A 6,650-nucleotide genomic window follows, 5' to 3' on the forward strand; every position below is an offset into this window, starting at 1 on the left:
CTGCGCCGCTGCCGGATCCATTGTCGCCGAGGAGCACCCCCATCGGCCGCCGTCCGCCCGAGCCGAGGCGCCAAGCGGGGGGGAAAGGCCGGGGCCGCCGCCGCCGGCACCACGCGGGCAAGGCCCGGTGGCCCAGGCGGACGGCGGCGGAAGGGGAGGAGGGGGAGGGGGGGCTGGGAGGGGCGACGAGAGCCCCCGGTCGCCCCGCTCGGGGAGGCGACGCGGGGGGAGGAGGGGGAGGGACACCTTCTTTACCATGCTATCTCACCACTCTATTTCAGAGTTACATATTAAATCCAAGCCATCTTCTGCTGTAAAACTTTTTTTCTCTTACTCTTTTTCTTCTTACGGTGTGCCCCTCTCTTTCAAATTGTTTATTACACTACCACCGCGCTGCAACGCGCGAGGTATTGTCTAGCTACATACATAAATAAGACTAAAATTGTGCGTATACATAACCAATGTCACGAATCTCCGCGTAGGTTAACTGCCCACAAAATGCGTGCCCTCTTATTTGCGTGCCCTTCCACTCCCGTAGAGCTCCTGCATTTTATTAAAAAAAACTCTCCAGCCGGCTCATGTATGGTTTTTTTTTCTCGAAACGGAGGCAAACGATTTGCCTCATCTATTAATTAAGACGAGAAGAGAGTTTGTTACAGAAGTCGCTCTTACACGGCATGATTGATTACTCGCATATAATAATAACCCCTAATTTCTTTGCTTCGGCAGTGACCCAAAGGTTTGCTTCGCAAAAGATGAAGTTTAGCAAGATGAGTGGCGGTGCGCTCTTCCGCCGAAAAACACGGGCATTCCTCTCGTTCCTAATAGTCCATGACACAAGCATGATAAGAGAGGCCATAGCCTTTCTATTCGGGATTCCAGCGCCGGTTCTATTTGTCCACCACTCTACCGAATCCTGTGGCTACCAAGTAGAAGTGTCCAAGTGGTGAAGGCCCCATTTCATGATGACCGAGTTTTTTTTGGAAGTTCCATAGTTGAATGGTGTAGCGGCATTTGAAGAGATGGCTCACGTACGTAAGAGTATTTAACCAAAAACTACCACAATTCACGGAACCGTGACGAAAAACTACCACTTTACGATTTTGTGCGAAAAACTACCATTTTTTCATTAATCCTTGACTAAAAACTACCATGTCTGAAAAGTGTCCGTTTTGGCTCTTTTAAACGCGTTTCTGACTAATTGGGCCCACACATAAGCGGGCTAAAAAAAGCAATCGGGTCCCTGTTTCAACTACGACGGCCACGAGCTCCCCCTCTTCGCCGCCCAGGTCACCGAGCTCGCGAACGGCGGCGTCTTCGTCGGCTTCGTCTGCAACCACGCGCTCGCCGACGGCACGGCCTTCTGGAACTTCCTCAAAGCGCTGGCCGAGATATCGCGCGCCAGGCTCGCGCCTCCGGGGGTGCCGCAGTCGCCGGCGTCGTCGCCCCGGCCCATGTTCGAGCGCTGGTCGCCCGACGGCGGCACGGCGGCACCGGTCGTGCTGCCGTGCAAGGACCTGTCGGAGCTCATCAAGAGACCGGCGCGGGTGCCGCTCCGCGGGCGCGTCCTGCACTTCTCGGCGGAGTCGGTGGCGGCGCTCAAGGAACAGGCCCGCGAAGAGCTCCTAGCGGCCGGGGACGCGGCAGCCGCGGCCGCCCAGACGCGGTACCAGGCTCTGACCTCGCTGATTTGGCGGTGCATCACCCCGCCCGGCGGCTGGCCCCGGACAGCAAGACAGCGTTCCACGGGGCCGCCAACAACCGCGGGTGGCTCCGGCCGCCGCTGCCGGCGGAGTACTTCGGCAACAGCCTCTATGGCGTCAGCACGGAGCCCGTGCGCGTGTCGGAGCTGCTGGCGCGCGGCGGGCACGGGCGGGCGGCGGCGGCCGTGGGTCGCGCGGTGGCGGCGAACACGGACGCGTCCGTCCGCGTGGATTGCTTTTCTAAAAGAAAAACAGGGACCTGATTGCTTTTTTAGCCCACTTATGTGTGGGCCCAACTAGTCAGAAACGCGTTTAAAAGAGCCAAAACGGACACTTTTCAGACATGGTAGTTTTTAGTCAAGGATTAATGAAAAAATGGTAGTTTTTCGTACAAAATCGTAAAGTGGTAGTTTTTCGTCACGGTTCCGTGAATTGTGATAGTTTTTGGTTAAATACTCCGTACGTAATTAAACAACATTTACACATAATAATATTGATGTACATTGGACACACCACCAACTACGATACACCTGGCTCTTGCTCATCTAGTCATATCGTAGTATATCACGATTAAAAAGCTTTGTTTTTGGAATTTTCTTTGCTTGGAGTAGTAAAAGGTGGTACGTTCTCTCTGCCAAGAATGACCTGCTGTGTTCTGCCCTCGGTTATTACCGCTGTAATATTAGCGACACCATGTAATCCAAACGAACTCGTCTCTACAATTCAGTTGTCATCTAACGCAGCCATTTTAGGCCTGTATCGAGCACACCGAGAGAGTATCGGTATATACGTACGTGCGCCTATATAAACTCCTCGAACCAGCCACAACTCATCAGCACCCACAGCAAGTCAAGTTAAAGGGCGGCAGCAGGTAAGCCGGCAGAAGCTTAGCCATGGCGAACACGAGGCTCGCGGTCGTGGCCATGCTTGTGATCTTACTGCAGCTGTCCACGTTATCCGTGGCCCGGCACCACGCCAAGCCGGACCCCTGCGTCGGCGAGGACGACTCCGTCCCGGGCATGCAGCACAAGCACAAGAAGCCCCACTGCCCGTCGCCGGGCGGCAACGGTGGTGGCGGCGGCGGCGGCGGCACGCCTGGCGTGATGACGGTGAACGGGTTCCAGAAAAACGAAGACGGCGGCGGGCCTTCGGAGTGCGACGGCAAATACCACAGCGACAAGGACATGATCGTGGCGCTGTCGACGAGGTGGTACGCGGGCGGACGCCGGTGCGGCAAGATGATCAACATCACCAGCAAGAAGAATGGGCGCACCGTGCAGGCCAAGGTGGTGGATGAGTGCGACTCCAACCACGGCTGCAAGACCAACATCGTGGACACCTCCGAAGCCGTGTGGAAGGTGCTCGGGCTCGACAGCAACATCGGCGAGGTGCCTGTCACATGGTCCGACGCCTGAAAACATGTATTCACCGGTGAGCAGTCTCGGCCGCCGGCGGGCGCAAGTACGACAGTTGCTCACGGCGCCGTATCCCATATCGATGCAGTCAAGTCAAGTGTCGTGTCGTTGCTAATCTCGATGGGTAGTACGTACTTTGTCGAGTACGCAGCACAATAAACTACCTATATGTATGGTAGTGCGAGTTTATCTTGTTGGTGTCTGTCTCAGTTTGATATTGCTATCTTGTTGTACTGTTATGGTACTATACTACTTCTCTCGTAAGTATTACACAAGAAGAAATGCTAGCTCTCGATTCTTCACTGTATCTCTATCTGACTTCATCTTTTGTGCTTGTGTACGTTATCTAGATCGGCCTTTGTATTATTAATGGTACTTCATATTTTATTACTTTTTTGCGGGTAAACTAGGGAGTTTTATTCCATCAATATAGGGCTAAAAGTATTGGACCATGATTTGCTATCACTATGCCCATATTTTAGGACAGGCGAGTCATTTGACTGAGACCAGGACATTGTCCCACAAACTTGAAAAATTAGTGAAGTATTGTAAACAAAATCAAATTTGAACGTGTATTCTGCTACACGCATATATTGATATATAGTTCCAAGTACCCAATCAACATGATGTATAATGCAAATCAACCATTTTTTAACATAGTTTTTTTCTTATGATATAGGGTAATTTTGCGGCACTTTTGGTATAGGTTGCCATGATTCAAGTAGGTTATTTTTTCTCCTCATTTTGCTATTGTCTACATAGTTAATTTTCCTTGATATTTTTTATTTTATAAAAACTTAATTTTCCTAAATTTGCCATGGCAATTTAGCTCTTTTGCCAATACCATTGTTTTTTCTTGAACTAGCCATGCAGACAACATTTGCCATGATGATACGTAGTAATTTTACCATACCCTTTGAACTAGCTCCTATCGAACGCTCGTTTTCAATAGCGGGCAACTCACACATGGGCAGTTCAACTGGACGGCCCATTGGCGGTACTGTAACACGACGGGGTCATTTTGGGCCTTGCACAATGGGAGATGCTTAAGGAAGGTGCTTAGAGAAATAAACAAGGTTTTTCTTACGCACCGGTGCTTATTTGTACTGGGTAGACGCTTAACTAAGCGTCTCTCCTGTAGAAATTGGCACCGGTGCTTCAGAAAATCTCTGTTTATTTTTCTAAGCACCCCTCTAAGCATCTTCCATTGTACAAGGCCTTAGTATGCAGATCCTATTGTAGCACCGGGCCCTACATCATGTGACTTTACTATAGCTGCAGTTCAAAAAAATGTGAAAAAACTTCGAAACAAAGTCAACATCTTTTGAAAACTTGAAAAAAAAAATCAAGTTTTGAATTTTAGAAAGCGCGAACAATTTTTCACATTTTCAATTTTTTTAAAACTTGTGAAACATTTCTAAATTTTATTCTTTTTTCGAAATTTTCAAAGATTCCTTGAAATTTTTCCAGAAATTTGAGAATCCATACAATTTTTGGAGAAATCGAACACATTTTGAAAAATTCCAAATATTTTTATGAAACACAAAATTTTGGAAAAATGTTTTTTTTAAAAATCTGAACATTTTTTGAAAAATTCAAATGACTTTCAAAATTCTTAACGGTTTTGAATATTTTTTTAAAAATAGAAAAGTGAAATCTTTTAAAATTCCCAACATTTTTCTTAAACCGCAAGTACTTTTAGAAAAAGATGAACAAAGTTTTCAAACTCCAACAAATTTTGAAAGTCTCAACAATTTTTTGATTTTCTAACAAATTTGTGAATTATGAAAATAGAGTAACAGAAATAGGAAAACCAAAAAGGAAAAAAGAGAAAAAAAGAATACATGAGAAAGCCGGTAAAGAAAACAACAAAAACAGCACAGGGAAAACCACACTAGGGTAGCTAAATGGGCCAGTCCACACAGATCGATCTCCTCGCTCGCGTGTGAGTTTGGGAAGCTTGGACGCGGTGAACATCTAATGTGGATTACCCCTCCTAGATCGAAAGATTCGTTAGCTGGAGAGTCTTCCTAGATCAGAGGTCAGATTTTTTATTAGCGCCCTTTTTAGCTGTCGTCAACGGACATACAAGTCCACGTCGGAGGAAACTACTGGGTGTTGCCATTGGCTGGGCCTTGACGCCGGGCACGAGCACCCACTTTTGGGCTAGAATGTGCCGCCGGTCACTTCGAGATCGCCACACTGGGAGGACAACGTCCGGAGTTGCTGTCTATGCTGCTTGCCTGCTTGTTGCTTCATTCATGTCACATCGGCCAAGGAGCCACCACCGAGAGGGTAGTGCCATCATGCGTCGGAGGGCGACGCTGCTCTACGGAAGGCCATGCCAGAGGGCCTTGTCGCACACCTTTGGCCATTGTTGTACGCCACGTGCCAGATTTCATCGATCACTCATAGACGCACTAGTGTTGCCCGTCGTCTCTGCCTTGAGTCGGGCAGAGGGAGTAGGCTAACGTCGTCGTTGCTTGTTGGGGAAGTTGTTGAGGACTTGAATCATGTATATGATGTGAAGGATTCAAAGAACCCTTCCTTGTGCAATCTTCTTCGAGAACGTTTGAATTTTTTTCCTTCTCGACGAACGTGCTCGTTGCCGTCAAATGTGTCACACGGATCTTGAAGCAGAGAGATAAGACACGTCAGCTTTGTTGTTGGGAACAAAAGCGGACCAATGCTCATCTATCCAAAGAGACCTACTCGCCACATTGTCTAGCACCTTAGTCTAAAGAGACCTACTCACCGCGTTGGCTAGCACCTCACCGCTCCACCCAGGAGACCTGGTCTAAATCCTAGTCCTCCCTTTTCTCTTTTCTCTTTGCTAGGTGTAACGCCCCGGATATAACTTTCCCAATTTGTACTCCAACTCTTGCCGTTTCCGGCATTAAGTTATATTTATTTCCTCGGGTTCGGGTTTTGTCTTCGTGTGTTGTTTTCTTTGTCATGCATCTCATATCATGTTATCATGTGCATTGCATTTGCATACGTGTTCATCTCATGCATTCGAGCATTTTCCCCGTTGTCCGTTTTGCATTCCGGCGCTCCGTTCTCCTCCGGTGGCCATTTCTAGCTTTCTTTCGTGTTTGGGGATTAAACATTTCCGGATTGGACCGAGACTTGCCAAGCGGCCTTGGTTTACTACCGGTAGACCGCCTGTCAAGTTTCGTACCATTTGGACTTCGTTTGATACTCCAACGGTTAACCGAGGGACCGAAAAGGCCTCGTGTGTGTTGCAGCCCAACACCCCTCCAATTTGGCCCAAAACCCACCAAACTCTGCTCCATGTCCTAGAGCATTCGATCACGATCGCGTGGCCGAAAACCGCACCTCATTTGGACTCTCCTAGCTCCCTCTATGCCTATTTAAAGGCCCCCCCGTTTTTCGGATCGTCTCCTCCCCCAAAACGCTAAAAAAAAAGATCTCCGCCGCCGCCGGACAACGTCCGCGCCGAGCCGGACGTGTCCGGATCCGCCACTGCCTACCGCCGCCCGCCACGTGGCGCTCGCCTGTCCCCGCCGCC

This window comes from Triticum dicoccoides, chromosome 1A, assembly GCF_002162155.2.
Source record: "Triticum dicoccoides isolate Atlit2015 ecotype Zavitan chromosome 1A, WEW_v2.0, whole genome shotgun sequence".
In the NCBI taxonomy this organism is placed as follows: domain Eukaryota; kingdom Viridiplantae; phylum Streptophyta; class Magnoliopsida; order Poales; family Poaceae; genus Triticum; species Triticum dicoccoides.